The sequence below is a fragment of the Varanus komodoensis genome, unplaced genomic scaffold (genome assembly GCF_004798865.1).
Source record: "Varanus komodoensis strain SLA01 unplaced genomic scaffold, ASM479886v1 scaffold52, whole genome shotgun sequence".
Taxonomy (NCBI): domain Eukaryota; kingdom Metazoa; phylum Chordata; class Lepidosauria; order Squamata; family Varanidae; genus Varanus; species Varanus komodoensis.
Genome location: NW_025336114.1, coordinates 3,019,667 through 3,042,151, shown reverse-complemented (window position 1 = coordinate 3,042,151; position 22,485 = coordinate 3,019,667). Strand labels below are relative to the sequence as shown.

General features: G+C 44.3%; 1 protein-coding gene across 1 annotated transcript in view; it reads left to right on the top strand.

Moving 5' to 3' along the window:
• Positions 1-12,157: 12,157 nt before the first annotated feature.
• SOGA1 (suppressor of glucose, autophagy associated 1) overlaps positions 12,158-22,485 on the top strand; it is a 90,692-nt gene continuing 80,364 nt past the window's right edge. The window contains exon 1 of the mRNA XM_044447483.1: positions 12,158-12,484. The gene's annotated coding sequence lies outside the window, so the exon portion shown is untranslated. The remainder of the gene's footprint in view (positions 12,485-22,485) is intronic.

The window sequence follows — 22,485 nt, the reverse complement described above, 5'->3', positions numbered from 1 at the left end:
TTGGCTGGCAAAGACCAGTGAGAAAAGGAAGCTGTTGTCTGAGGGGGCAGAGTTTAATTTGCACCTCGAGAAAGCCTGTGAAGCAGTAAATCTCCAGCAGGTAGATACATGGGGGAGGAAAGGATAGTGATTTTGAGGAAGAGGAGCATTCCATGGATAAGAGAAGGAAAGAAGAGAGACATAGTTGAGGACCTGTTGACTAGTGGATGGAGCAGCTCACCGTTTAACACAGCTCAGAATGGTAGGTAATTTCTCAACAAAGGTGGTTAGGTCAAGACTGCAGAGTCCATTCAGCAGCAGCACCTCTAGCCACTCAGATGGGCTGCTGCTGAGAATGCAAAGTGTGTGTGGCACTGTGCTGACTTTGAGAGCACTTTGGAACATCTGCTACCTTGCGAGATGCTGACTAACTCACCTACTGCAGCCTAAGTGTAAAGAGGTACACAAGATTGTAAGAACAATCATATTGGGCTCTTCATCTATAATGTGAACCTGACATTGCAACTTGCCTTACAGATTGCCATTCCAGCAAATTGAATGCTGGCTCAGCCATCAGTTGCGCACTTCCATTTATGTACCAGATGGACCATCCATTTTTTTTAGCAGTGCATATATATTTGCTTAGATATCCATCCTTCCTTCTGCCAACATTTTTGCCTGTTTTTTTTTTAAAACAAGTTGCAAAACTGCTTTACAGATAGACAGAGAAGGTATGTTGGAGATGCTACAGGTATTTGCCAATAGATGCCCTTCTTAGCTGGTTTTTATCCAGCTGAAAGTGGCAATGCTAGGAATTTGTAGAACTGAGAGTTTCTAGAGGTGATACCAGGAAAGAAAAAGTCTGAGTTTGATTTGAATGAAGTGAGGCGTGTTCAAATCTAAAAAATGTTTTGCCTGTCTAAACCCTTGTACAGGACGTGATCAGAATTATAGCAAATTGGAAGTTCCCTGGGATAACATATCAGCAATTCAGTGTCAGGGGAAGGCAATACACTGCATCACAATAATAAGGAAAATTCAGTTTATTGGTACCTTTCTCTCCAGAAAGGCATTTTTAATTCGTTTAGGGTTGTTGGCTGTCCTAATTTTGCCAAGGCAGTCCTGAAATAAAGAAGCATCTATTTCAGGACAAGCAGATGTCCTGAATTTGTAAGGTGTGTACAGAAAACAAAATAAACAGGGTTTGAGTGGTTCAGAAGCACAAACTCAATCTTTAATGTACTAATGCAACATTCTTATCTCATGTTGGCCTGATCATATATGCATGCAGGACATCTGAATCAGTTGCTAATGTCCTTTGCTCTCAAGCAGGTGTTTTGAAGATGCCACTAACATTTTGCAGGGCTAGCCCAAGACATGCACAACATGACAACCCTGCATGGGTAGCAACCTACAAAAGGCAGTTGTGTTATGTTAACTCAGTCATTGCAATGCCATGCGCTTGCTTAGGGGACTGTAGAGCAGGCCACACAGTTCTGTTCTCCAACATTTTGCCAGTCCTCCTCTGCTCCTGGCATCTACAGCCTTTGACAGTAACCTCACTCTTCCTTATCATGGAAGGGCTGGTCCTTCCATCTTGTTCATTTGACAGCTGAGATTCGGTCTCCATGAACTACTAAAATCACCCTGAAAACAAGCTTGATTTTGTGTTGCTGTCAGGCACTCTTTTTACATTTAAAAAAATCTGTAGAAGTAGTAGTTGCTATCAATACTCTTTTAAGGGAGATGCATAACTAGTTCAGCCCCAGTGGCATACCTCCCTTACAAAATTCACTGAGCGGATTAAAAGCAATCAGTCTAATAACTTTAAGATGGCAACTCTGGTTCAGATTCAGGAGACTACCCCCCTTCTGCTTCATTCCTGGTTGCTGTGGTCAAGAGATCAATTGGTCCTGAATTTTAATAATTGCAAGCTGGAAATACTGCTTGCAAGTTGTGTATTGCATTTAGAATTGCCAGATCAAAATGCACAATATAAAAAGTAGTTGTGGAGCTCTGTTCTGAAGGAAAAACTGCACAGTATGCTTTATCTGAAAATGTTGTTTTGAGTACTGGGCAATCCTTGAAATTAAGGGACATCTGGCCATTCTCCTTGGCCTGCTGAGTTTTCAGGCCCCGTTGTGAGCCCAACTTCCTTCTGACCGTTTCAAAAACTGGGTGGCAGGGGGAGAAAGATTGCAAATGGTCTCACATTGCCCTCATTGCCCATCATTTCTTCCACTTCACTGACTGCCTTTGGAGACAAAATTAATTGTAGCATTAATTGCCTGCTCAGATTCATTGAACAGACACCTAATTGTGCTGGAGGATTGATAGAAACACCATTTGGGAATCCACTGTTCTCTTTTCTGAGATTGTGTGTGCAACTTGAAGAGGAAGTAAAAACCTTTTCTTGTGAGATCCTTTTAAACAATGGAGCCTAAACTCTAGTTATATAATGTTATTTCAGAGCAGGAAATACAGTAGAAGGGAATGACAAGAAAAGGGTCATAATTCAAGATAAAAGTCAGTCAAGTCCATCTACTTTACCTAGTAATATTACCTACTTGAACAGCATCTTTATGCAGAGATCCTTACGGGGAGGAAGTCTGAGAGGCAGCATCATTGGCCTCTTGATTAGATGTTTCAAAGAAGGTTACTTTAGTAGCATCGGACCATAGTTTTGTCTAATGGTGTGACATGCTCCCTCTCTGATGTCAGTTGTCTACCCTGTTAATCAGAAAATAAGAAGCTGCTCCCACTTGCTTAATGACTCTGCACTCACATTATAATGGAGCTAGCTAATGCAAAGTAGATACTGTGTTATATGGGTTTGGTGAAAAATAGCAAAAAGGATAAAACGAGACTGGGGCCCATTTTGTTCCATCATGTGCAGCTGGGTAATGTTGCATTGATCCTGACATGCTCATTTCTAAGATCTGCAGCAAGGATACAAAACAGCAGGCTTGGGGGGCAAATCTAGCCCCACAGAGATCCCCAGATTGCCACACACCCATCCCTGGGACCTACCCCTTTCCCGCAATTACCTATCACTGGGTGGTTTTGTGGCTTTTCCCACTCATTCCAAAAAGGTAGAAATGCCTCTCCAAAGACTTTACTATGGGTAGTAAGAAATTTAAAGCCAAAGTAAGCTGGTACTTTTTAGAATTTTGGCTTTTCTCCTTTTTTCTCTGGCTCTGCCCACGACTTGAATGTGGCCCTGTTCTGTTGAGAGCCTCTCCAGAATGGAATTCAGCCTTTGGATTTGAAAGAGCTTCAGCATCTCTGCTCAAGAACAACTTTTCTGTGGGTGCACGAAGACCGCAGCCTTTCAAAGGTGTGTGTAGATAGACACTGGTATGCTGGAAATGTCGTGGAGTAGGGAGTGTTAGCTTTTATTTATTTATTTATTTATTTATTTAAAATATTTTTATGCCGCCCCCATCGCAACAAAGCCTCGGGGCAGTTTACAACAAAAACAAAAATATACAAAAACAAAGTTATACACTAAAAATATTAAAACCTGGTGCATCTTGGCTTAAAAATTTTAAAATCCTATATAATAAATTAACACTTAAAATAAGTTTTAAATAAAAAGGTCTTAGCCTGGTGCCGAAAAATAACAATGGTGCCAGGCGGACCTCTCTGGGGAGCTCATTCCATAGGTGGGGCACCACCACAGAGAAAGCCCTCCTCCGGGTACTCACCCTCCTAATATTATTCACAGAGGGTTCCCGGAGAAGGGCATCTGTTGCTGATCTCAAGGGGCGGCAGGGCATATATGAACGCAAGCATTCCTTTAGATACCCAGGTCCCAAGCCGTTGAGGGCTTTATAGGTCATCACCAGCACCTTGAAATGGGCCCGGACTTCAATCGGGAGCCAGTGGAGCTGACGGAGAACTGGGGTTATATGAGAACAATGCCCAGTCCCCATCAGCAGCCTGGCAGCTCTATTCTGCACCAACTGAAGTATCTGGGCTGTCTTCAAGGGTAGCCCCACGTAGAGCACATTGCAGAAATCTAATTGGGAAGTTACCAACGTGTGTGTCACTGTTGTCAGGCAATCGTTCTCCAGGAAGGGATGCAGCTGATGGATCAGCCAAAGCTGAAGGAAAGCGCTCCTCGCCACCGCTGTCACCTGGGCTTCTAAAGACAGCTCAGGATCGAGGAGCACTCCTAAGCTGCGAACCCTGTCCTTCAGAGGGAGTGCAACCCCATTTAGGACAAGGACCAAGTCCCCCATCCTGAGTCCCGAACCACCCACCAACAGGACCTCCATCTTGTCTGGATTGAGCTTCAGTTTATTGGCCCTCATCCAGCCCATTACCTCGGCCAGGCACCGGTTCAGCACAGCCACTGCCTCACCTGGATCGGTGGAAAATGAGAGGTAGAGCTGGGTATCATCAGCGTACTGATGATTCCACAGCCCATACCTCATGATGACCTCTCCCAGCGGTTTCATGTAGATGTTGAATAGCAAGGGGGACAAAATGGACCCCTGCGTAACTCCATGGCATAACTGCCATGGCGCAGAGCCATAGTCCCCCAGCACCACCTTCTGAAATCGGCAGTTGAGATAGGAGCGGAACCACCTCCACGCGGTGCCTCCAACTCCCAATCCCGCCAGCCTATTCAGAAGGATACCATGGTCGATGGTATCGAAAGCCGCTGAGAGGTCCAGGAGAACTAACAGGGACGCACTCCCCCTGTCTCTCTCCCTGCACAGGTCATCGTACAGGGCGACCAAGGCAGATTCAGTGCTATACCCGGGTCTGAAGCCGGACTGAAATGGGTCCAGATAATCAGTTTCATCCAAGAATGCTTGGAGTTGTCCTGCCACCACCCGCTCTAGCACCTTGCCCAGAGCTTTTACCTCTGTAAAGTATTCGAGCTCTCCTATGCGTGGTGTGAAAAGTCAGCTGTGCCCATTTTCTGCTCAGTGCTGTTTGCCTTCATGGATGGTAGGGTGTCTGCTAAGGAGGGTTTTCATTACAGTTCATCAAAAGCGCGCAGGCCCTGAGCAAACTATACTTGCTACCTTTAGGCACCAGGTTGTGTGTTCTTTTAGCCAGTAGCAAAAATTGTACCTGCTCAGATCTTCATGGCCTGTTCAGAATCTTGGATGGGTCAATATTTAATTTTGTGGTATAAATGTAGTTCTGGTTAGGTTTAAAGAATGCCTTTATGGTTATTTTCAGCCCCATTAAGAGACCACCGCCTTGTTGCCAGGTCTTCTGACATGATACAATGGTCGAGCAGACAGCTCCATTGATTGCTTTGCTATGCTCTGCCTGCAGCTGCTATGTGCTAGTCACATGATTTCCTGAGACGCGCTGAATGCCAGCTTTGATTTACATGGTGGTAATGTAGCATTTTATGAGATACAGGGGTACAAACACAACAGGCACAGAGGAGATCCAGACTGAGAACTCCTAAATACTTTCTTAGATGAACTGATGTCACATTTGTGTCCACACTCCACCCAGGAAATGTGATTTTACTCTTTTGGATTTTGCATCCTGTTTGTTGACATAAATTTCACAGGCAAGTATATTCTGAATAAATATAACCACTGCATTGTTGAATTTATCTGTGCAAACAGAACCAACAGCCTGGTTCTGACAGGGTTGTGTTAAGAAGCTTGGAGACGTTTTGGTGAGCCAGATTCCAAGTCCCAAATGAGTCTTCTATGTCAGCGTTTTTGCACATGCACACTAACATTAGCACATTCCCTCTTTTTCATCCCCCATGCAAAATGTGCCGTTTTATAGACAGTGTAGTGTTTCTATTCAGAGGTAGCCTTACACTATTTCATTTTATTTAAAACTTTTATATACTACTGCTACTAGAGTGGCTTACAAGTATCAAGATATAAAACACAAGAGACCATTACTGCCCATGTGCCAGGGCAGTGGGAAACTTGCTAAGCCGTCTGGAACGAGCAGAAAAGCTCATTTCTGGGAGGATACAGATCGGCAGAGTTTGCAGAAAGTTGCTCTGCTGACCAGACCAGTTCAGCTTACCTGAGGGTTGCTTTGAGAAATGCCTAATCTCATTCTGCATGCAGTGACTCCCGTTAGTACAATTGAATTAGCAGTGGTGGAGAAGCAGTGCTCAGTACTGTCCATAGATAAAATATAATTAATAACACTATCTTGAATAAAGCATTAAAAGGGTTGGTGAGTACATCTGTCCGGTCCTGATGCAAGCAAGGCAGCAGATTTGGGTACCATAACAGGCCAAATTTGCCTTAGGTTATCTATTTATTTGTTCCTTTTAAGACTTTTCAGGTAGAATCCTGCCCTTTAAGTGACAGAGATGAGATACGTATCTCTGATATGCTGCTGAGATTTGTTCAGGCTTTCTAGAACAGTTGGCCACTGCTGAGTGGCAGAGCAACAAGTGTTGTCTGCAGCATATCACCATTCACTCCCTAGAAATTCCACCCTAATGTTCCTTAAATTGTTTGAACAGTGCAGCATCACACTTCACATATCTGTTCCACATCTTGCATGTGGCATCATTCATATAGGTTGCTGCTGCTGTGTGCAATGATCTATTTAGGCTAGTGTAGTAATGCCACAATTCCTCTGGAAGAAGAATAGAGCAAAATATCTGTGATGTCTTCTTAAAGCACAAGAAAAGGTACGAATAAAGCTCCTCCCCCCCCCAAATTAAAATGAGATGATGAGGGTCTAAGGATGCAGTCAGACACACCAGTCATTAGCGTGTCACTGAGAATTCATTGCTAGGAGAAATTTAAACAGGTCTTGGGTGGAGGAGAAGAAAATCCAGGTAATTCTGCTTTAGCAGGGACTCAGTACTTTCAGTCGAGGAAAGAATCATAGAATAGTAGATTTGGAAGGGGGCAGAAGGGCATCGGGTCCAGCTTACCTGTCCCTGGCAGCAAGGATGCTGGCCCTATTTTGTACCAGCTAGAGTATGGGTCCTCAAACTACGGCCTGGGGGCCGCATCTGGCCTGCCATGCCCATTTTCCGGCCTGCCATGCCCATTTGGACCCACCACGTGCATGCCTGCGCGTGCGTCCGCCGCTGTCCACCCTGCCCCGTGCGCAGGAGGCAGTGGTTTGCTCACTCGGAGAAAGCGATCTCCAAGCGAGCAAACCACTACCTCGTGTTCCTGCCTCGCTGTGCCTGCCCGCCCGTGCCTGCCCACACCTTGCCATGCACCCCGCCTCACTTCAGCCCTTGCATCTGCACACGCCGCCCCCGCCCTGCCCCCTCGCCGGCCCGCGCACACCACCGGTACCACTTTTCCAGTCCGCGCCCAGCACCAGCACCAGCACCTTTCAACTGGCCCCCTGGTCAAAAAGTTCGAGGACCCCTGAGCTAGAGTCTCTGAACTGATTTCAAGGACAGCCCCACATAAAGTGTATTACAGTAGTCTAAATGTGAGTGTGCATTACCATTGCTAGGTTCTGCCCATCCATAAGTTGATGGAAGGTGCTCCTGGCCACAAATTGCACCTGGAAGTCCAGGGGCAATTCTGGGCCCAGGAGCGCCCCCGAACTCTGCATGCTGTCCTTTAGGAGTGCGACCCTATCCAGGACAAGGTGGATCTCCTCCTCCTGGACTAGGGTTCTACCTATCAATAGTACCTCCATCTTGTCTGGATTAAGTCTCAATTTGTTAGCCCTCATCCAGTCCATCGGCCAGATCAGACACTGGTTCAGGACAGTCACTGCTACACATGAATCCAATGTAAATGAGATGTAGAGCTGAGTCTTATTGGCATACTTCCTTTAGTATATCTGAATTTAAACTAAGCTACTTAACAGACTTTGCAAAGGCTTGCAAATGATTTGGAGACAGTAGCTCATCTGTGCTCCAACTTGCCTGCATCAATCCTTTTCTTCTCTGCCTGCCTACAACTATCAGCTTTTCCATCAGCCATTCCTTGCTTCATACATAGCATTGCATTTCCCTTTTCAGTTCAGATGTATACTGCAGAATTCTGCCTGCTGTGCATATGATTTTCTCTGGCTCCATTCTCCTTTAAAAGGCCAATGAGTTTTGTGCACAGAGCTGGCACTGCCTAGATTGTAGTTTTCCTGGAAATAAATCACTTTGCTATGTTGGCTACATCCCTCACTCTCCTTCTGGAAAAGGCGGAAAGCTGTTGGATAGAAGTTTTATTGTACTGTATAGGTTTTGTGTTTTTAAAAATAATGTATTATTTTGTGTGCTGCCGCAGAGTCTGATAGGATGAATGGAAGATAGAAGTCAGTGAACACAGTGCTGAAATAGGGCTGTGCCAGAGTTTTGGACTGGAAAATACAACATGGGGCCATTAATTTTGCTACTCACACTGTTAAAAAGCAGCTACATTCTCTTTGGATGGGTTGACAGTACAAGTAGGAGGGCCATATCTTATTTTAAAAGCATGTGTTTTGCATACTGGAAGTTCCTAGAGCTAGAAAATAATCCTTTCTGAAAGCCTGGAGAAACTCTGAAAGCTGGAGTCAACAGTACTGAGCTAGATGAACTCAATGATCTAACTTGCTATAAGGCAAGTAAGCAACCTGTAGGGCAGGTAAGGTTATGTCTTCCTTCTTTGTGGTCTCTATGCAGCAGACATGTGGGCAGCTGAGAGGCTGACTTACCAAAAGTGGGTTGGTGCCATTAATATAGAATGGACAGTTTGCCCAGAAGAGCAGTCTGCTCTGGCATGCTTAAAGTGGAGAATTTCACCTGAGTCTCCTCAGTCTTTGTCTAACACTCTTAACCACCACAGACCACACCACAATAGTTCAGTGGCAGTCTAATTTTGTGTGTAAGAATCTGTCTGCCTCACCTATGGTTTTAAAAGATGGCCATTCCTACCTTATGTTGATGGAAAGCAGACTAGATAATATAGTTTGGGACATATCTTGAAGGCAAAGGATGCAAGTATCTGTAGCCAAGAAGTTGCTAGTTTAGTGCCTGGATGGAAAATGACCCAGAAACAACAATTAAAGAAGGACTACTGAAATGTCTGGGGCTTCATACTCAAACTTGGAAGGGGAAACATAGCAGAATGAAGCCTGACTAATATTCAGGCACAATTAGGGTTATATACAATAAGGGAATGAACTGGAGTGGAGAAAAAATGATGCTGTTGGGATGAAAGCAGAGAGGCTTTTTAAAACAAGTGGAAGGAATGCACCTTTGTCAATTACTGGAAAATCTGGCTATAAATAGTGTTCCATAGAAAAAAGTCTGGCAGGATGACTTAAGGACTGTTGATAAACAGAGAAATACTGAGCTGGCGTGAGTTATGCTTCTGATAGCCAGGCTATGGATGTCAAATGGCTAACTGAAGAATAACGTAACTAAAATAGTATTACACTTGTGTTGATTAGGTGCTTAATGAAACCACCAGACTTAACTATAATGAAGTAACATTAACAGATTTAAAGAAAATGGAACTGCTATCAACTGTACTCAAGGTAAATATCTGACCTGTGCTAAAAAGATTCTAAAGTAAATGCTGTCAAGAGGAGAGGAAGAGTATTGGCATATGGATAAGGTGAAAATGACAATCTGGAGTGGGCATATGATATGACTGATGGTAGGCTACTAATGTGAGCATTTTTCTGGTGTTGTGCAGGCTTGTGGGACTGCTCACTTTGATTTTAGTGACTGGAATCCCAAGTTCCAACAATGTGGTTTCTGCTGCAAAAGACATATACTTAAAATGACAGAATTCTGAGCTAGGAATACATTTTGACTACCAGAGTTGAAGAGCACTCACAGTCCTTCTGCATGCAAATCTACTTCCCAAGCTTTTCTTATTTTGGCAGTATAATTTATGGTGCAAGTCACCAGAGATTTACTTGTAGATTGTGATCTAGTGTCTATCCATCCATAGCATTGTGTTTATGGAAGTGGGACCATGGTTCAGATCAGAAAGCCATGATCACTCAGCTTCAGCTCTGCATGTGCAATATTATATGGGGCTAATAATAATGACCTATTTTGTAGGGCAATTGCAAGGATTACTGAAATGCATTTAATATGCTTCTGCACAGAAAGATCTCTTAGAACGAGTGAGAAAGAAAGTGCCTAAGAAGCTTTTCCCCCAAGTGTCCAGCTGCTGTGTAGCTGGCCTTTGAACTGATTATTTGGATAATTAGTTATCTGAATATAATAAGTGCTATAATATATATATTATAATGTTATCATATACTATTATATATAACTACTTTAATAATGATTTGAATATAATCAGCTTGATAGAAGTCTGGTTTAGGAAAGGCTAGAAAGCAGATAATGCTAATAAAGAGGAATATCAGAAGAGTGGAAGTAACTATATACAGGAAAGGTTTAGGGAAAAATTTATTCATTTTATTTAAAACATTTTTACCCCGTCCTTTGTACAAGCCTCAGGATGGCTTACCAAAAAAAAAAAAAAAAAAGCCTGCTATGCTTGCTTGTTTCTTTTGACTTAGTGATTACTTTCAGAAGTTAAAAAATGATGGTATAGGCACTTACTACTATTATTAGATTTATATCCCAGTTTTTTCAAATAACAAACTCAAAGTGGCTTATATGATTTGTCTCCTGCTGCTCTCAATCTTATCCCCAGAACAGTCCTGTGAGGTAGGCTGGGCTAAGAATCTTGGACTGGCCCAAAGTCATCCAGTTGGCTCTACATCCAAGTGGGGACTGGAACCCAGATTGTCAGTGTCACGGGCCTGCACTCTTAAGCACTGCAGCACAGTGCTCAAGAAACAAATGGCATTTGCCTCCAGAAACAAATGTCAAGTATGTTGAATTGCTCCTGTATATTTCCTGTATTTGCCTTCTGTATGTTTCCTGTGTTGTGCTGCTGTTTACACGCAAGGCAGTCTTGACCATTCTGTTCCAGGCTACAAACAACTGCTCCAGGGCTGGATTGTGGTTTTGGCCTTTGTTGTTGTCTTGCAAGTGTGGGTGACAGTGCAGAGATTTCCAGTCTTCTTCTGCTTTAAGTGGAGAAATCTATCTGTCTTCTGAGTCGAGGAGCATAGTTCTCCTGCCTGGTGGTCAGCTTGCTCCAGGGTCTCATGTCTGAAGCTACAGCCTTCTAATGAGGAAGCCCTACCTTTTAATCTTGGAAATTCATCTGTGGGAGACAAAAACCACACTCTGCGTATGTTCAGAAGCACTTGTTATTTTTATGTTCTGGGGTGACCCAGGTATGAAAAAAGAGGTCCTTGGGCTATACTGTGCTGAGCTCCAACCCAGAGGGAACCCTGCTTATGGAGGAACTGGTGAGAAAGGTGAAGCATGGGGCTGGGTATGTCTTTATGTATTTATTTTCAGCCAGGAGAGAGAAATTCCCTGGGCTCTCGGCCGTCCGGAGAAGGGGGTCGCTGTTGCCTCGAGGATCCCATCGCCTCTCTCCGCCTTTTGTTCCCCGACCGCGCGCGTCACCGGCTTAGCGGCTGGGCGGAGATAGGAGGGCGGGCGGCGGAGCGGTGGTTCCTTCGAGAGACGGCGGCGGAGGAAGCATCATCGCGGCGTGGCAGCGGCAACAGCTTAACGGCCAACCCAATCCGGTTTCGCCGCGGACCAGAGCGAGCCTCATTCAGGCGCGAAACTTGCAGCGAGGCGCGCCGCGCAGCGTGGAAGGAAGGAAGAGGAAGGAAGGAAAGGCTGGTCTTCCCGGGTGCGAGCATGAGCGACTCCAGCCCCAGGCGGCCTCTGGGGGACTAGTCAGGGACCCGCAGCTCGCCGCGGGGGATGGCGGCGCCGGCCGAGGCGGAGTCCAGCCAGCCCCTCGCCTCGGCCCCCGCGCCCCCTCCGCCGCCGCCGCTCCAGCCCGAGAAGAAGAAGCTGCAGCGAGCGCCGTCCCCGGCCAGACCCAAGGATGTGCCCGGCTGGTCGCTGGCCAAGAGCCGGCGCGGCAGCCACCCCGGCGCGCCCGCCTCGTTCTCCGGGAAGCCCGGCGGCGTGGGCGCGCACTCCCGGCGGCCCGGGGCCCTCAAGGATGGCCGCTGCGACAAGAAGGGCAAGGCCGTGCCGCCCATGGGGGTGCGGAGCGCGGGCAAAGGCTCTGGAGGCAGAGCCGGGGCCAGAATGAAGGGGCGGAGCCGCCTGGCCGGGGTCGCCGGCGAGGGCCCGGCCGTGGCGGTAGGCGGCTCCGGGAAGGGGCCCGGGCCCGCGCGGCCGCCGCCGCCGCCGCCCGCCCTGAGCTTGACGGACAGCAGCTCGGAGGTGTCGGACTGCAGCGCCTCGGAGGAGGCCAAGCTGCTCTCGCTGCTGGAGCTGGGCGGGCTGAGCGGAGGCGGCAGCGACTCGGAGTCCCCGGCCAGCAGCAGCGCCCCTGCCCAGCCCGCCAGCGCCTCCGCGGACGGCGTGTCCCCGCTGCCGGAGGACCCGTCGACGGCCGCCTCGCTGGCCAGCAGCCGCCTGCCGCTCAGCACCTCTCTGGCCTTCTCCGACCTCACCGAGGAGCTGCTGGACGCCGGCGTCGCCAGGGAGCTGGAGGAGCTGCGCTCCGAGAACGACTATCTCAAGGTGAGAGGGGCCCGCCTTGCCGCCGAGGGGCCGGGTGGGCGTATGTCAGGGCGGCGGCGGCGGCAGCAGGAGCAGGAGCAGGAGCAGGAGCAGGAGCATCGCTGTCTGCGGGGCTGCCTAAGAACGAGCGGAACGCGGGCGCTGCGCTCCCGCTGAACACGCGCCCAGTCTGTAGGAAGCACCGGGCGACAGCCTTCCTCTCAGTTGCAGTGGGATCCTTCGGGGAACAAACTGAGCAAGCCCACCTCCCCGCAGACCTAGGAGCGCAGATAGGATCAGCCTGCTGCAGAACAGACCCCCCCCCCCGCATGTACTTCATGTGAAAAAGTGAGGATCTCTCTTCTCTACATAAATTGTTTGAAACAGCCCTTCACCACTCAAGCGAAGGCGCAGTTCACAATGAATTTACTATTACATTCATATCCTACCCCCTTTTCCTCCAAGGAGTCCATGGTGGCTTTAAATTTGATACTGTCAACGATCCTCTGAGGTAGGTGAGGCTGAGTCTGTGAGGGGCACCAGAGAGCCTCATGGCTGAGTGGGCATTAGAACCCAGATCTTCTGAGTTCCATTGTAACACTCCAGTTTCTACCCCACACTGACTTTTTAGGTGAATGTGTTGGTCTTCTCAATATAAGACATTGGTCTTTTGCCCAGGATGTTTGGTTGTTTGAAGCTGAGCACCAAATGCCACCCACCAAGTCCAGTGCAAAAGAAGCATTTGAGAAAGCTTCCTTGCCCTTTGTGGACATCAGCACCTTCCTAGAATTATACAATTATAGAATAATAGAGTTGGAAGGGGCTATGAAGACCATTGGGTCCAACCCCTTGCTGTTGCAGGACACCAAGTTACACCATCCCAGTCAGATGGCTGTCCAGTTTCTTTTTGTTTGTTTATTTAAAGTTTTTATATGCCGTCCCAATACTAAAAGTCTGGATGGCTTACAAAAAACACAACTATATACAGCGACCAACACACAACACACTGCATCCAATAATATGATAAAAACAAGGATGAAACCAATTAATTGTTAAAATATTTGGAAAATAAAATAAAATGTTGCTAGTGTGAGAGAACCCACCACCACTCTAGTCAGTTGGTTCCACTGTCGTGTTGCTCTGACAGTGAGGAAGCTTTTCCTGATATCTAGCCTGGAGCTGGGTTGTTGCAGTTTGAATTGATTATTCTGTGTCCTACACTTTGGTATTGGTGAGAAGAGATCTTGAGCTTCCTCTTTGTGTCAGCCTTTGGGGTACTTATACTTCAAAGGTTGTCACAAGTATAAGTACCTATACTGAGGTACTTACACTTGATGCCTGTGTCCATTCCTTAAGTTCCCTAAATCCTGCTGCCTAAAATGGCCCATTTCACCTTGCTTCTTGGGTTTCTTGGAGGAAAGGTGGGATAGAAATGTAACAATAAGAAACACATACCCTTAGTATGAAAGAATACAGGATGTTGGTTATGTGGAACAGATACCTCACATCTTCAAAGGTGCCTGCCAGCATTGTAAAGCTCCTTGGCAATTCTTTGCTGCACAGGGCACACATTTTTCTTTAGACAAGATTTCCTTCCCAACTCAGCATGGATTCCTTGGAACAGATGCTCCATAGCACTGATTACTTCTCTCTCCTAAAACTAAGAGGAAATATGGAACTGATACCGTGCATCACAGAGATCCAAATATCTCATAGACCTCTATCTCCAGTTTTTTAGAAAGCCCTGAAGGAACCAGTGCCTTACATTCCCAAAGGAGGTATCTTATAGGATCATGGAGCCCCATGGAACAAATATCCCTCAGTCCCATCAGACAGATATGTCCCATTCTTAGGGAAGGTATCTTCTTTCATGAAATTGGAATGAATTCCTCACATCCCTACATAGTAAACATGAACAGCTACCAGAATAAAATTCTTAGAGTCATGTTAAAGGTGCCCAGGATTTTTTCCATGCAATAAACAGTTCAGCACCCGCTGGCACTAAATCTTATGCTGATGTTTGAAGGGCAGCTCTTTGGCTCTATTAAGCACATACTTCTAGGTACATTACAAAACTACTTGGTGTTGGTTACAGGTAATTTTATCACAATGGTAACCTATTTTCCTGTAGTGATTCTATGCTCATTATATGATGGAGCTCATGAGTTCCCAAGCATTGTTGGCTGCTTTCTAGGAGTACCTGGAACTGGCATGGAAAATCTAGATAGATTATAGGGAATTTGCAGTTATGATAACTGAGGCCATGAAACTGTGGAGATGTAGGGCAGATGTGTCATTTATTGTGTGGACCATAGGAAAAAAGACATTTTAAAGATCCCAAATCTGTGCTTGCCAAGTTAGAAGGGTGTCATATCATTCACATGTATACCCTGTGGCATCTCGCCACACCTTCCTGGAAGCTGGACTTCTGATTTCAGATGTAAGCTGGATAAAAACATGATGAGAACTGGCCAGGGAATATAGTCATTTGTGGGGAGAGGAATGCCTGACCTCTGGGGAAGCTGGAGTGCAGTGGTATTTGCAGGAAAGAATTGGTGGGTGATTCCCCTCTTTGCACTTGGTGATTCTACAAATCCCCCCCACAAGCATTATGGGTGGATTGTGGTTGAGAAGCCCATATTTTTACCAAAATATGTAGTTCTCTTCTGATAGCTTCATTTGATGGAATCCCCTAGTTCTATATAATATTTTGTTCGTTTTGAATTTTCTGTCTGATAAGCGGAAGATACAATGTATAGCATCACTGAAACTCCTTGATTTCAAGAATTTGCCATTTTGGAAGGAACTGAATTTTTGCAGGGGTTGTTATTATCTCAGAAGTTGCAGGCACAGCCTTGGTCATGTTCTATATGCCCCCATCCATTAAGGTTTAGTTGAGCTTTGACTTTGGGAACCCATCCACATGGATATTGTAAAAGTCTTTTGACAGTGTGTTTTTGAACTCTTTCATACATCCAGGTATTGTTCTGGAACTGGGGCACTCTTTTTAACATACCTGATTTCAGCATAGGACAATCAGTTATATATTGGCAGGTGGAAGTCATGTACCTGCTTTTTCAGTGTGTTCGCCATTCTTTTGATCTGGCTAAGTTAAAAGGGAAGTTATTCCTGTGACATTCTCCCTGAGTGGCTTGGAAAAGCCATTAGAATTTGTTTGAGTAATATAAAAATATTGCCTGACAGGTAGCCCTGTGGTTTTTGGCATATGCGGGAGGAGGAGTGGGGGAGTTTGAGCTGTTGCCAGCCTCAGTTCCTGCCTTGATTCTCTTGCTAGTATTACTGAGCTGTGATGGTTTTATTTTTCAGGATGATGTTGGCATGGCAACAGTAGTAGATACTTATTGAATGGCTGCATACAATAACCAGCTTAGATAGTAGATTTGATTCTTAGTTGAAACAGCAGTTTTAGTGCCCCTGAGTGGATTTTTGTATGAAACGACAGTGAAAACAAAATCTGTTTTGGGGCATGTACTCAGAGGCATCTTGTTCTTTCATTCTGCTGCCCCCCCCCATAATATGTTGCATATGACTGGTTGGTGATCCTTCAGGTTTTAGAAAAAACTCAAGTATATTCCAGAAGCTTGATATCTGTCTGCCCGTGGACTAATCTGCCCTGGTATAAAACCATCTGGGTGGGTGGGGGGAATTAGTTATATGGATGACGGTTGTGTAACACTTATTCACCCTGGTCTTATTCCTGTTTCACAAGCCATTTGCCCCTACTGGATCCATTGGTGGAATTTTGTCTTTGTTTGGTATTCATCTGTCTTTTGGCATTCTGTGTCTGAGAAAGTCACCCACTGCAAGATCCTCTGGTAGAAGCTCTCAAGTGCCCTCTTGATGACCCAGCACTCCCTTTTAGGATATTGTGCTGGTTATTGTTGGCTCCCATTTGTCCTTAGTCTTTATGCTGGGTATGCAGTAGTAATTCTAAAGAGTGTTTTTGGATAACTGTTGGTTCCTACTTTGCCTATAGACATTCCATAATGTTAGACCAGTACTGGGGCTTTTAGGATCTAGGTTTACTTCTTATGGGGCAGAACAGGTTGTTTTGATCATTTGATGTTGACCCCCTCCTCACTTCACATTTCTTACTATTTATTATCCTCCTCTTGTTGCAAGAATTTCAATGCCTGAAGAGATGTGGGTTGTGAGGAAAGCTAGGTAGCTACATTGTATAATATTTTTCAAGGGGCCAAATCCAGACTTTTGACCTGCTCCCCTGCAGAAACAAAATTATAAGCTCACATATGCTCTTGCTATGCCTTTAGGCCATAACTGTCTCCTTTCCTCTCCCTCTCTTATGTTGTTGTTCTGTTGTTGTTTTTTTTAATAATGTTCACACTAGGATTACAGGTGTATGATTTGAATCCATTGCACTCACATGGTTTATGTTGGTGCAAGTCATTCTGTTTTTAGAAGCTGGTGCACTTTTAGACTAAAGGCTGGGACTGCTTATATAGAGTCTATTCTTGCAGAACCAAATAAAGTAGTTGATTATTTCCTGCCCCCAATCCCCCCATTAACTAAAGGAAAATTGGCAGGAAGTCAAGACTTCTTGTAGACTGGCTTTTCTCAGTATTCTGATAGAAAACGGCTGTAGAGATTCAGAATTGCCATGGTAATGTAACAATATTTCACACTGACTAGAAATATACAGGACACAGGTTTAAAACTATGAGCATGATCCAGCCACAGTTAGAAGTGTTTAACTGTGCAGCCCTTTATGTGCTAGTCAGAAATAAATTCAGAGAGTTCAGTGGGACTTGCTTCTTTCTGTTTAGCATTGTAGCCTAATAGTGTGATTCATTGAGTTCAATAGGGCTTAATCTCATGTAAATGTATATAAGATTCAGTGGAAGTCAGAGAGAGTTAAATATGTTCTTAATTTCCTCTAAGATTTTAAAGAGTTATTTACTCTCATATGAGGGTTGCTTTATATTTGAGACCTGCTAATTTTACATCTTTGGTGTTACTCTGTTATTGGAAGAGCCTACTTATTTTTCTACTAATGGCACTTGTTTATCACCCTGCAGTTTGCTTTTGCTCTGGTCAATTTCAGTTATTTTTCCAGTAGATAATATTTTCCTTCTATAATATTATTGGCAATTGGGATAAGGAAGACAAACTTAGCCAGAACTGATCTGGCAGAACTGTTTGCAAACATCCAGTTTCTTTATACAGTAGTTAACATGATTAAGATAAGGTTTACAAATATTCTGGGTTGTAAAAATGGAGTACTACACATTTAAAAATCCTGTTAGTTTTATACTATGGCAATACAAAGTCTGGTCTGATCTTTGTCTGTCCTTCCTCCCTTCTTTCCTTATCTCAAGGGATCAGGATGAATATAGAATATTGGATTTACTTTCAGCTTGACTCAGGAAGGCAGGGGTTTTTGAGTCAAGTATATCTGAGCTATTAATCTTTGCACTTGAAGCAGACCTTATTTTTAATTCAGTTTTCAATAACACGTAAGTTGAATCATAGCCTGTCATCTGTTCCATCCATGGGTAGTATCCCATGGTGTCCCAGCAGTAACGATGTTTCACTAGCATAAGCCAATGGCTGCACAACATATTTAGTGGGTAAAAATAACAAATTAATTGTCAACTGCTGGTGAAGAAAGGACTGGAAGTGACTTTCCTTGCCTTTAAATGTCATTCCACCAATAATACTTGGATAAATCATCATTCCACAGCTGAATTATTATCTTGGGCTCCTGAAATATTTCCAAAGGCTGAACATCTTGCTTTTGCAGTGGGCTTCTAAAATGGTGAATGTAGGACTGTATATAATATAATGTAATCCTAGGGATGGTATCCAGTGCAGTCCATGCACTTCTGCTCATTATGTTGCATGTGGGATCCAATGCCAGATGGAACAGTGCTAGAAGAGTTGAAACATTTGTTTCTAGAATGGGACAGGGAAGCAGAGTTCCCTTTCACTCCAGTGCTGCATTCCAAAAATGCACATATCAGCCCCCTGCTGCAATTGTTCTGTGACATACCAGCTTCCAGTTACGCCAGCAGTGGCTCCCCCTGGGGTATGGGCAACACTGGTACTCTGTCTAGTGATTTTTGCTGAGACTAAGGTGAGGGAAGCAACTTTTTAAAAAATATTTTCTTTGTGCACCAGTGTTGAAGCTTATTGTTCATGCCTGTGCATACAACCTCAAGTGATGCATTATGAGTTACATGCAGTTTGGCCAACACTTTGATTGCTTTGTTTTTCCTGCCTCCACCTAAGTTACAAAAAAGTGACCCAAGCAGAGTCAAGATCACTCTGTTGGGCTTGATTTACAGGATAAATCCTTGTTCATTTTCATTACTTGAGGCTGTTGCTGGATTTTTCATTGTTATATCTTCTCTGGGGAAAAATGCACAAGATGCTCAGAAAGACCCATCTCAAAATAAATTTCTTCCTCTATGGCTTCTGTCTTGCTGATCCTGAGGAGTACAGTGCAATGTATGGGAGTCTTGTCCTAGGTCTGCAGCTGAAGTTTTTCATCCTGTTTCAGAACAACTAGGCTAATTGGGGAACTGCAAGCTGTTTTGTCTGACTATTGTAATAATAAACAAACAAGGATTATGCTGATAGCATGTGCTTTGCTTTTTTCCTCCTCAGCCACTGTTCAGATATGAGATCTGTCAGCAAAATTGGATGGGAGTATTTTCATGCTTGGGAGATTCTGTGCCTTTAAGAGTAGAGCAGCTCTGCACCAGCTTGTCATCCCAGTGTGTGGGGAACAAGAGCTCTGAGTCCCTGCTCAGCAGAATGGAAAATGTGAGATGTGATATGGCAGCAGCTGCAGGGGGATGTGGAGACAAAGAATGGGCACTGGAGATTCTATTTGTTGAAAGGCAAGGAGGAACCTTAAAGCCAATCACATTTTCAAATAAAAGGCATATGCCACAGATAAAAGGCAGATGGGATTCGGACTGGCCTTAGCCCAGGGGTCTCAACTTGCTTTCTGCTCATGTTCCAAATCACATTTCTCTTGTTAACTGTGTTTCCTCCCCCACTCCTGTATTAGTTTTGATCATCTCATGCTGTCCCCACCCGATCCTTCCTTCTTGCAGAGGGGAAGTATGTAGAGGGATAGATGGAAAAAGATGGCAGCAGGAAATGTTCATCTGCAGACAACAAGTGCTCTATTTCTTGCCATAGTTGCACAAGTCCAAATGCTTGCTTGTGGAAGGCCACATTGGGGAAAATGCATTGTGAGCACCTAATTCATATTTATAGGCAGCTTGTTCTTCCTATTTATGCACAACACATGGAACTGAGGAACCTGTAAAGTAGGTGATACACAAAATCTGGCCCTCTGCTAGAACTGCTGCTTCTGCAGTCTGTCTGGAAAGCTGCACTTCAGAATTTTTCATCATGTTGCACTGTATCTCATAATGAAGGTGACTTGCTATTGTGATGTGGTACAACTTCAGGCAGTATGTAATCTCAAGTTCATGTAAAAACTAACTTGTGAAATGTGTTCTTAATACAGCTTAGAGAACTTTTTTTCTTTCTGAGATACTGCATATTAGTATTGACATGGCTTGAAAGCATCTTTTGTCTGGCTGCTAGATTTACACCTTCTTTTATGAATTGTGACTTGATTTCCTCCATTTTTCCTGCAGGAAATCAGGCTCCTGAACTCAGGCATTACACGAAACCTTAGTTTAGACTAGTCATAGTATCCAAAGTATGATGTGAGCTTCAGAACATGCTGTTGTTTACAGCTGTTTGCTTGGCTTTTTTCCTGTTAAATCTCTATAAGTTTTGTCAGATTGACAAATGTCCTTGTCAATTTGTATTTTTCCCTCCAGATTGCACAGGATAGACCATCAGTATTGAATGCCCTTGCTTACTTCCTAACCAAGCAAAGGACATTTTTACTGTCCAGTCAGACATTAATTCTAAAATACAAAAAGCTAAAATTGCATCCTACATATTGGCATGTAGAAATAGCAGAAGTTGCTACCTGGAGATGCAGTAGTTCTGGTATTTCAGAGGTTTACCACAATAGCTGAAATTTCAAGAGGTGACCTTAAAGACCTTTTAAAAAGATTATTCGTAGATTTGGCACAGAAGACCACAATGGTCAACAATGGCCGATATTCTTCAGGAGTATAGGAAATTCCCTGTTTACACCAACCTCCTCCCAGCTTTTTGGGGTTGGTGGCATAGTTACAATTTTGAGAGTGTGCTGTGGGAACGCATAGAAAGTGGTTGCCAAGATATTTGACATGATGGGCAGGGCCAGTCATATAACATTCATTTAACAGAAGACAAACAGGAAAGACTAAAAAGGTCTAATTTGCCCAACAAACTAAGTACAAGGCACCAATGGGGTCTGAGTTCCAAGACACAAAACCACTCTCTTGAACCCAAATAAAGATGGGGCAGGGGGATGGCACCGTGCATGGCCAAATGCCAGCATCCCATATAAAAACAAAGTTAATTTAAAAACACATCACATAACAAGCAAAAGGGGAAAGGGGTCTCACAGGAACCATTTTGAAAACCTTTGTTCTATAATGTATGGCGACAACTCTCTAGCACGTTAGAGAAGGGTCTATTCCTACCCTTCCTCAAAATGTCAGGGATGAACCTGGCACCTTCTCCATGGAAAACATATGCTCTACTACTGAATTATGGTTCTTACCTGAAACTCAGTTAAATTACTGGCCACAAAGTTATTTGTAATAGCTTCTGTTTGGGAGGCAGCCTGTCTACTTGGCTTAGTGATCCCAAAACCAGTGCACTCATCTGAAGAACCATCATACAACTTGCCTGTAGAAATCTTATTTTGTCCTGGTAAATTATAGTACTGTTCCTACTGTTAGTCTGTGGTTTGGAGTTAATTGAAAGCTGCTGCTTTTGTCCCTTATAATCTTGAAGGAAATGTTCTCCTCGTTATTCCTGATGTCAATTTCCATGTTACACACAGAGATTATAAGAATATAAGTACTGATTTAAATCAGTGCAACATGTTTTTAAAAATGTGGCCTCTCTGAAATTTCATTGACTTAAAAACAAAAAAGCCCCAAACTGTTATAAAAATGACCTAGCAGTTCAGTATATTTTCAGCTGCCTCCCTAGCCTTATTAGCTACAAGTCGTTTTCACTAACATTCTGAACATAAACTTAGTAGTAATGCAAAAGCATTTTTCAGGTTAAAGAGGACAATAACATTCATTTAAAGTAGGCAAGAATGAGTTTTTCTTATTGAATGTACAGCTAGTGACCATGAGCCAATGGTAACATCTGATAGGGAGTGTCAGTCCTGTAATGCACTGCAAGCAAGGACCACAGCCAGCCCTGAGTTACCAAGAAGTCTGGTTCAGGAGCTAGTATGTAAATAGCCTTAAAGGGGTAAAACTCTGGCCCAGATATATGCAGAAAATCCCCCAGAAAAAATGGAGGAGGGGATGGAAAGAAACAGAAACCCCAGTCTCTTCCCCAAATTTTCCAAAACATTTCCATTGAAAAAACAGTTTTCCCTGCCATTTTTCCTGGGTTCTGCCTGCAGGCATATATCTCCTTCATCTTTTTGCTAGCTTATTTTTACAGTGATGAACAGGTCCCTGGTATATGGGAGACTGGTCCCTTGAAAGAATAAGGCCTTAGGGGTGGTGTCTTTGGAGGTCCTAGTTCAGGATTTTCTAGCACAAATAACTGACAAGTCGACAAGTTCAATCTCTGAGCTGGAGTTTTGTTCTAGGCCCAGCACCTCTACATGGTGCCTCTAGACCTTTTGGCTGACCTCTTCTTTGGGTCAGGGTCATTGCTTAGGGTTAGTAACTTGACAAGTAGGGGATAGTTTTATCATATAACAGGGTAGTCTTGGTTTATTATCCCATAGTTGATGGAAACCCGCTCTAGGAACTGTATAGCCTCCTGACTGAATATTGTATTGCTTGTCTTTTGTTGTTTAATGTGGTTCAGTTATTCTAGCCTCATGGAACTTTGTACAGTTTGTCCTGACTGCTTCCCCAGTT